The sequence below is a fragment of the Pistacia vera genome, unplaced genomic scaffold (assembly GCF_008641045.1).
Source record: "Pistacia vera cultivar Batoury unplaced genomic scaffold, PisVer_v2 Contig493, whole genome shotgun sequence".
NCBI lineage: Eukaryota > Viridiplantae > Streptophyta > Magnoliopsida > Sapindales > Anacardiaceae > Pistacia > Pistacia vera.
In genome coordinates, this window is record NW_022196327.1 from 1 (window position 1) to 10,139 (window position 10,139).

Here is a 10,139-nt window from a genome sequence, read left to right on the forward strand (position 1 = left end):
ATATATATAAATGAAGCAATAAACCACATGTGAAATAAGAACACTTTCTTCTATTGATAAGATAAAATGTATATACAAAATATATACATTAACATATATATACAAAACATAATGCATTGGAACTGACAACACGATTAGTTCCTAGGGCATACACTAATAAGAATATCTTCTAAAGACATACCAGAATTAGAAGTTTGGCCTGGTTGTTATCTAGGGGGGTATGGCTGCTTATATTGCTGGTAACTTGGGTGGTTTTGAGTCACGGGCTAATTCACTTGTGGATTCCCATAGCTAAGATTAGGGTGATCCCTCTATCCCAAGTTATATGTGCTCGAATAGGGATCATACTTCCTTTGCGGTTGTCTAGGAAAACCACTTACTGCATTCACTTGCTCAATAGGCTCATCTTGAAGAGTTGGGCATATATCAGTTGGATGCCCTACTACCGAACAAATCCCACAAGCCTTCACCGTTTGCATATTACCTATAGCCAGTTGACGAACAAGAGAAGTTAGAATCGCAATTTGTTGTTCAAGGGAGGAAATATTTACCTCATTATTACGCCTAGATGGAAGGTCAAGCCTAGTGCCAAATTGTTGAGAATTGGCTGCCATATTTGCAATCAAGTTTCTCACGGCCTCGGGAGATCCACCAAAGCTCCTCCTCTAGCAGCATCAATCATGCTCTTATCAGTGTATAAAAGGCCCTCATAGAAATACTGGCTAAGTAGCTGCTCACTAATTTAATGATAGGGGCATCTTGCACATAATTTCTTAAAACGTTCCCAGTATTTGTGTAGGGACTCTCCATTGTGCTGCCTTATACCACAAATTTCTTTTCGAATGTTGGCCGTCCTCGAAGCTGGGAAATATTTCTCCAAAAAACAACCTCTTCATCTCATTCCATGTGGTTATACTCCCGGAGGGTAGATGATAGAGCCAATCCTTCAAAGAAAATGGAAAGGCTCTTAATTTAATTTGCTCTTCAGTCACCCCCATAAGTTTCATACTTGTGCAAACCACATGAAGCTCCTTTAAATGCTTGTGAGGATCTTCACCTGCAAGGCCATGAAAGGTGGGCAAGAGATGTATTAGTCGAGATTTTAATTCAAAAGTAGTAGTAACATCTAAAATAGGGAATGTTATGCATAAAGGTGGTTGATTCAAATCAGGGGCAGCAAGCTCTTTCAAAGTTCGATTTCTAGCCATGAATTCCTCCTCTTCTAAATCAGAGTTTCTAGCAAATCAGGAATCAAGAGCCAAATTGTTTTCCTCAAAATTTCTCTGAGCTTCCCTTCTTAACTTGCGCAAAGTGCTCTCTATTTCTAGGTCGAATGTTAAATCACCAAGATGAGAGGACTTGGTCATAAAACAAAAAATCTCATTAAAGAAATAGAATAAATGACAAATAATGAAAACTGACTAGAAAATAAAAAAATAAAATAATATTTTATTTTATTTTATTTTATTATTTTTTTTTTTTATGACTAGAAAACAAAAATGGCCAAAAACCCTATCAAACGTTGTTTTTTGGCCTCGAGAGGGTAGGGCTAGTGAATCCTAAAAATCTTCGAAACGGGTACTCGCACCGCTCCTAATTCCACCAAAAGTCCTGTCGTGAATAGTGCTGCTAAATTTTTTTTTTTTTTTAAAGAAAAAAAAAAAAAAAAAAAAAAAAAAAAATCAACTAGAATCACTCCCCGGCAACTGCGCCAAAATCTAGTGTGCTATCACAAACAACCAAAATTAAAATCTAAGAATATATATAGTACTGCGAGTAAGGATCGTTCCCACGGAGAGTGTCTAGCCTAGTTTTATGCTACGTGAACAAGGATGGTGGGGTTTGAGTATGACGAAAACAATTTCAGGAAAAAAAACAACTAAAGGAACATTCAAATCAAATTATCGAAATCAATCAAAAGAACAAACCTTGGTCTAAGTCAACATCCACTATTGAAATTTTACAACTAATCATCGATGCAAGTATATATCAATTCATACTTTGAATATTCACCGTTGGAACAATTTTCCTATCTCTCCTTAGTTGCAGTTAATTAGGAAACAAGTGATCTAATTAATCTTACTACTAAACAACCCAAGACAAGCGCTAAAGGTTTAATCTAGTAGCAGCCTTAAGAACTAGAGAGATCGATGAAGCTGAACAACAAAAACACAAGCGGTTGTATTTAATTTAGTTGAGTGTTCTTCTTAAGATTTAATAATTCCTGACTCAGCAAATTCTTAAATCTTAGTTACTCACAAATTAGAGGGAACAAACAATTACGGATTTGATATCTAATTTAGCGATATATTGCAACAAATAATAAACTAGTAGGCGTCTTGGTAATTAAATGAGACAATCATGAAAATAGGCATAGAAGAACATCAAAACTCAAAGCATATATTGAGCGCTAAAAACAGATTAGATCTCACAGTTTTATTGATTCCGAGGCCTCTGTTTCCTTCGACCAAGTTATGAAAATTTAGCCACTCATGGCCATCATGAAAATTCAAAGGAAAAGTTGAAGAAGAGGAGAAGGAGAGGCGTGTGTTGTAACAACTGCTGAAAACTAGTACAATGCATGCATAATAACAATAGAAAATTGGGCTGAAAACTTTCTTTTTATTATAAGTCATATGTCTTTTATACACAAAGAGTATTGTTTACCAAAAATTCGTTTTAAAAGACAAAACAGGGGAAACAGTGTAGCTATTGCTCCTCGCTTGCCGACGCCCCTCCGACTGCATCATCACCTAGATCCTGCATCCACAAAGGAAAATAACGGGGTGAGCACAAAATAATGCTCAGTAAGTAAAACCCTTTATCTGTCTATCCCCGTATGTAATACTCCTAATTCTTCCCTTATGCTATTTCTGTTTCTACTAAATGTCATGGCCTCATCTTACCGGAGGTACGGCCGGATGGCGTTCACATATTACCATCTCACTCTCCATGACTATCGGGTGGAATTCACATAGTACCAACCCATTCTTAGTGACTACCAAGTGGGGATCACGAAGCACCTACTCGGTTTTCGTAACTATCGGGTGGAGACCACCTAGCACCTACCCGTTTCTCATGACTTTTGGGTAACGATCACCAAGCATTAACCCGTCTCTAATCACTGTGGGGTGATGATCACAAAGCATCAACCCACCTCTAATAAATGTCGGATGATGATCACAAAGCATCAACCCTTTTTCTAATGACTAACCGGGAGGGGATCACAAAGCATCCACCCGTTTCTACTACTTATCGGGTGACGATCACAAAGCATCGACCCATCTCTAAGGGCTATTCGGGTGGTGATCACAAAGCATCAACCCGATTCCCATAACTGTCGGGTGATGATCACAAAGCATCAACCCATCTCTAATAGCTGTTCGGGGGGTGATCACAAAGCATCAACCCGATTCTCATAACTGTCGGGTGATGATCACAAAGCATCAACCCATTTCTAATACTCTTCTCATTCACTCTATTCTAGCACTTCTCATTCTCTCTACCCTTAGAGTAGTTGCATCCACCAAGTTCTCTACTCATAGAGTAAGTGCATACACAAAGTTTCCTACTCTTTCTTAGGTCACTTCTCAATGCACAATTAATGCTTATGGATGGTTCATCTCCACTAATGCACTTATGAAATGCCAACATGCAATGTTGCAAGAATTAAGGTTCACTACTCATACTCAAACCTCTATTAGGCATTTCATCAAACAACTCAAGTGCATAATAAAACTCTACTATAACAATAATTCTAAATCTTTCTCTAACCATCCAAAATGGGGAGAAACCCCCTCACATAGCCACATAACCTGCCAAAGAAAGACACTTCCAAAAGGGTTCCACAATACCCCTTCAATTCCATCTCAAACTACCTTTCCAACCCACAACTCACTTCTTATATTTGAAAGGTATAAACAATCACAAAGCACTAGAAATCTCTATTTAAGCCTCAATAACATGGCATATAACATGTATATAACATACATACATAAGTGCTATCAAAACCCTAATCAAGAAAATTCCCAAATCTCAACTTGGGTTGGGGTTTACTTACCTTGTTATGGAGAGATTTCACTAACTCTTCCTTTCACTTGGTTTGCTTGACTTTTTCTCTACTCTTAAACAAAAGAACAAAAACCCTCAATATTCAATATATACAAAAACTCACAAAGCTTCACAACCAAAGCAAGAATCCTTACCTTAGGATGCCTTAGGTTGATTTTCTACCCCAAATCACTCCAAAAGCCCTTTAAAACTCCTTGATCAAAAGAAAGAGAATTTGAGAGGAAGCAAGAGAGGAGAGTGGCGATGGAGAAGAAGAATGAAGGGTTTGCAATGACTTAATTCCTTTTAATGAAATTTATACACAAGCATTCCCATTTTGCCCTTACTCTTCTTTGGGAATTCTATCTATATCCTTTGATTCATTACAAACACACCCCCATAGCAACATATTCTCCATGAAAATTCCTTACATTTTACTCCCCACTTTTCCTGCTAATTAGGGGTAGAATGGTCAAATTGCCCTTAGGGAAGAAAATATCTAAAACTTAACAAACATTTTAATCGGCCTGTCGCCGCGGCGAAGAAACTTCTGTCGCCGCGGCGAAACTGTCCAGCAGCTTCCCGGTGGCTTCAACACCTCTTCGCCGCGGCGAAGATTATTCTTCGCCCCGGCGAAGCGTGGCACACTAAACTTCTTTTTTTTTTTCAACCAATTTCAGGGCAAGTATTCAACACAACACTCAATCAAACAATATTACCAAAAACCAACTTAAATAAGAGCAAAGGAAGAAACAACAACTACTTACCTCAAGTGGGGTGTTACACTCTAACTGCCCACACTAAACATTAGTTCAGATCGCTTCCACCAAGATCTATCATTTCTTGGCAGCAGATGAATTCGTTATTCTTGAGACACTTCTAGGTCAATCAAAAGTTCTCAATGTCGTTAAGGTATCTTAGCAATATACGGTAGAAGAAGAATGAGTCTCTCCAGTCCTATATTGACAAATTTCACAAGGAACTGAGCAAAGTGGCTAATACACTCAAGGATTCAGTTCACACTCTAATAATTACCGGAGTTCCCCTGCAAACTGACCTGTGGAAGAAACCGCAATCTGAGGACGATATTTCGCTCACTCGCTTCTACAATTTAACAGAGAAATATCTGTGGATAGAAAACTCAGTGGCAGCTTTAAATCGCCACGACCCCGAGCCTTCGACTAGTGCTCCTAGTCGGAGGGAGGAATATCAGGAAGAGAGTAGTAGAAGATCTGATCGCAAATGGGCTAACGACTATCAGAGAAAGGGAAATCTTATGCCCAAGTTCATCGTCGCGATTGCGACCATGATAACTTCATTCCACTCAATGCATCAGTTTCAACTATTCTGGATAAATCAGAAAGAGCTAATCTGCTCGTAGAGCCAGAGCCCATGAAAAAACCCACATCTAAATGGAATGGCAAGAAATACTATCGTTGCCATCAGATAATGGGCACCATACCGATGAATGTCGAGCTCTTAAGCAGACAATTGAAGACTTCATTCAAAAGAGGCACTTCAAGGAGTATGTTGATGGTCCAACTTCCACAAGGAGAAGGATAAAAAAGGCGACAGGGGAAGACGTAGAGGTCACAAAGGTCTTTACCTGGTAGGGACTATCTTTAGGGGACCTCATATAGCTAAGAACTCTCAAAATGCACAAGAAAAATATGCTCGAGAGGCTCGGCATAAGCCTTTAAATGTTCTGAATCTAGAACTGTGACCTTGCAAGGTGAGTAGAGAAGAGGAAATTACCTTCTCTAAGAATGATGCATAACGAGTGAACCACCCTTATAAGGATGCACTCGTTGTCGTGGTTGAGATAGGAAGGTGCGAAGTCCACATAATGTTGGTGGACAATGAGAGTGCCGTGAATATCCTATTTCAACCAACATTTGAAGAGATAAAATTAGAAGAGACAGATTTGACGCCTATCGCAACTCATTTTTATGGTTTTATAGGGGACCACCTAACTCCCCGGGGAATGATTTCTCTTTTGGTTACTTTGGGAGATACCCATGAAGTGACTAAAATGACAGAGTTTTTGATAGTGGATTGTCCATCAACTTTTAAGGCATCCTCGGACAACCTTTACTATAGAATTTCAAGGCTATCACCTCAATCTACCATTAGAAGATGAAATTTCCCACTTCGAAAGGGCATGGGGAAGTTAGGGGATCACAACGTGAATCTCGCGACTGCTATAATGGGGCAGTGCAGATGGCATGCAAAGGGAAATGGAAGCCTATGGGCATTCCTGAACAGGCAATGGTGATCAATAGGATTAAGCCACAGCCTGGTCTAGTGGAAGACAATATCAATCCTCGTATTCAAGAGGAGTATTCACACAGTGGGCCGATTGAGACTTTATCTGAGGTTTCTATCGATGAAAATGAGATGACTCATGTGTTAAGAATCGGAAGTAATCTTAGCCCTCAGCTTGCAGCTAATTTAACAAGCTTTCTCAAACAGAAAATAGATGTTTTTGCATGGACTCATGCTAACATGGTCGGGATCAGCCCGAATGTTATATGTCATGCACTCAACATCGACAATGCAATCGAGCTAGTTCGCCAAAAGAGAAGAGCTATAGACCCAGAGCACTATGCAGCTCTTAAGGTTAAGGTGGATAAGCTCCTCTCAATCAGGTTCATTCAGAAAGCTTATTACCCCAATTGGGTCACCAATCTTGTTTTGGTGAAAAAGCCTAACTGGTAAGTGGCGAACCTGCGTTGATTTCATTGATCTCAACAAAGCCTGCCCAAATGTAGGTTTCCCTTTGCCAAGAATAGATCAGCTCATTGATGCCATTTCCGAACACTAGCTGCTAAGCTTCATGGATGCCTATTCGGGATATAATCAGATTCCAATGTTCACACCTAACGATGAGCATACCTCGTTTATCACAGATGGAGAATTGTACTGCTATAGAGTCATGCCCTTCGGTTTGAAAAATGCTAAGGCGACCTACTAGCGTCTGGCTAACTATATGTTTTCCGAGCAGATTGGAAAAACAATGGAGCTCTATGTCAATGGCATGTTGGTCAAGTCGCAAGTCAATTCAGATCACATAGCCAACCTCACAGAAATGTTTGATATACTTCAGAGATATAGAATGAAGCTTGATCCTCTTAAGTGTTCATTTGGAGTATCCTCAGGAAAATTCTTGGGGTATATGGTTAACCATCGGGGAAAAAAAGTCAACCCCGAGAAAATCCAAGCTCTTCTAGATATGAAAAGTCTCACAAATCACAAACAAGTTCAAAGCTTGAATGGGAGAATAGTGGTTCTCAGTCGCTTTATATCAAGAGCAACAGATTGTTGTTTTGTTAGTGTATGCCCTAGGAACCAATCGTGTCGTTGGTTCCAAGGCATTATGTTTTGTATATATATGTTAATGTATATATTTTGTGTATACTTTTTTATCTTATCAATAGAAGAAAGTGTTCTTATTTCACATGTGGTTTATTGCTTCATTTATATATATGTATTACATGTGAAATGTTCGGATGATACAAATATTTAGAAGATCAAAATCATCAAAGTATTCCCTACATAGGTAATATTAATTGGGCAATAATATTACATAGTAAGCATGTTGAATGCCTCCGTAGAATATTATGTGATGGTATTAGTGTGGATGATTATAAAAGTTATATCACTAGGGCATTAGCATGGATAAGTGGTTAGTGAACTGCTTATCAAATATGGCCATTTATGATGAATCACATGGATATTTAAAATGTAATCAATGATTCATCATAAGATTGTACTAATGTATTATTAATCCTTAGACTTGAGATATCACGGTTGGATTCTGCATAAACGCATATGGTTCATATGGTGTATAAACACGAGGCTAATCATGCCATGTGTTAATAAACCGATTTGGCCATGTGTTGTTTATATGTGAGGACAAGTGATAGTCAAGATGGGATCCGTTGACTTGGTATAGATTGATATCAAATTCCTAGACAAATGTCAAGATACATTGGAAAAGGGAAATCTCCGGCCGGGGTATATAAAATGTTACTTGAAAGGTTGTTTCATGGTGACACGTTTCATATGTATTGATTGTCAATTTGATATAAAATTAAGATAAGGATTTTGACATACCATGAATCCATTCTTAATTAGGATTAGACAACGAAAGGATTTGATTATACAGTGCGTATGATTATAAAAGAGTTCGTTGGAGTATATCTTCATTGTGACTTAGGGGTTATGGAGCATTGCTAGATGCCTACCATAATCGGTGGGAGTTTAGATCATAAAAAGTTATGACAAAACATATAGAAATAGACTATGATATTGGGCCCACGGCTAGGCCACAATGAACCTAAGAGGTCACACATAAAAACTAAGGAGAATGGAGAAATAGCCAAAGAGAGTTGATTATCCAAGGTTGGCTAGCACCTACCAAGGGTAATAAAGTTATTTATATNCAGAAGCATGAAAGGCACTTGAGATCATTTGGTATTAAATACATGAATGATTGGCTATAGTGCAAGTGGGAGATTGTTAGAGTAGATGCCCTAGAGCCAATCAATTATTGTAGAATTGACTCTTTGTAATAATGTTCATTAATCAATAATAAAAGGCATTTTATTCTATATCGCGTAAATCATTATTATTGCAATATGTATTGATATATGTCCTTAGAATGGTAGAACCGTGACGAGGGTATCAAGTGTTTCAAATCTTGATAGTGAGAACCCTATGAGCACATATGGTGGCCATTCTAGAAACGTCCATAGCCCCAGTATTATTCTGAAGTAAGGGCACAAATATTACGGTAAGGCTATCATAATGTTGAACGACCTTATCGAAAGGCAGTGACTGATCTGACTTGTCAAGCTTGGTGCAATACATGGGTGCTTACTGTAGGCAAGTTCACTAGACTGACTCACTAAAGGATTCCATATGGATGGTAACCCTAGTGTCTATAGAACAAATCCTCTAACGAATGGTGGTGCATATGATCTTTAGACTTGAGATCACCGGAGCGCCTTGTACATCGATTGGTATAGTTTGACACTAGCCTAATGCAGTTCTATTCAGAGCTGTCAATACGATAGTGATTGGCCGCATCAAGGAGTGTATAAAGACTATGGTAAATGAACAGAGGATTCATCACTTTTGGGTACGGGGGAAGTTATCTCACGGCATAATTCAGTAAATGGCAATGACACTAAAACTGTGGCTATAATGGGATTGAGTTGTTGCTCTATCCAACTTATAATTTAGGTCATTGGTCTAGTAACTGAATAACTAATATCGAGGGTAACCGAGGTTGACACTATTTCTATGTCTCAGTCTCGTCAAGATAACAAATGATGAAAGGATTGGATTATGCGGTAACCATATCGTTGACAGGTAGCTGCTTTGCTGAATCTGAATCTATCGGGTGGCCATGATGCCTTGCTAGGGGCCAATCTTGGTCTGTATGTAGTGAGATGATTAATTGGTGTTAATCGCGATACTACACACTACCGGTATGATGAGGAGCCTACAGGTCACACACATAGAAGATAATTTAAGAACCAGTTTATAAGAAGGGCGTTTTCATCTTTTTAGGCAAAAAGGTATTTTGGTAATTTCACAGTGCAATTAAATTTGCTGAGGTCGTAGCCTTTATTTAATATGTTAATGAAATTAAATAAGTGAAATTATATTTAAATATGCGTTCGCATATATTTAAATGAATTATCGTTATTGTTAAATGTTAATATATTAAATGTATATTAATTGAATTTAATTGAAATAATGATAATTAAAATTAAAATATCTAAATGGGGTTGTTTGGACATAGGGGCTATTTGGGTTGGTGCCTAAGCTTATTCCTAAATGGAATAGGGTTTCACATGCACTATATAAGTGCATGTGTTCCATGAATTAAAGAACTTTTTTTCATAAAGTCTTTTATATTCATTGATTGAAAAATTCCAACCCCTTTTTTCTGTCTTCCCATGCCAGTTTGATCTTGGTTGAATCAAATATTTCATTTGATTCTTGTTCTTAGTTCTTTAGGCTAAAGAGGATCTAGAAAATCCCTCTTTAGTTCGTTGGGATTATCTTCGTGTGGACTA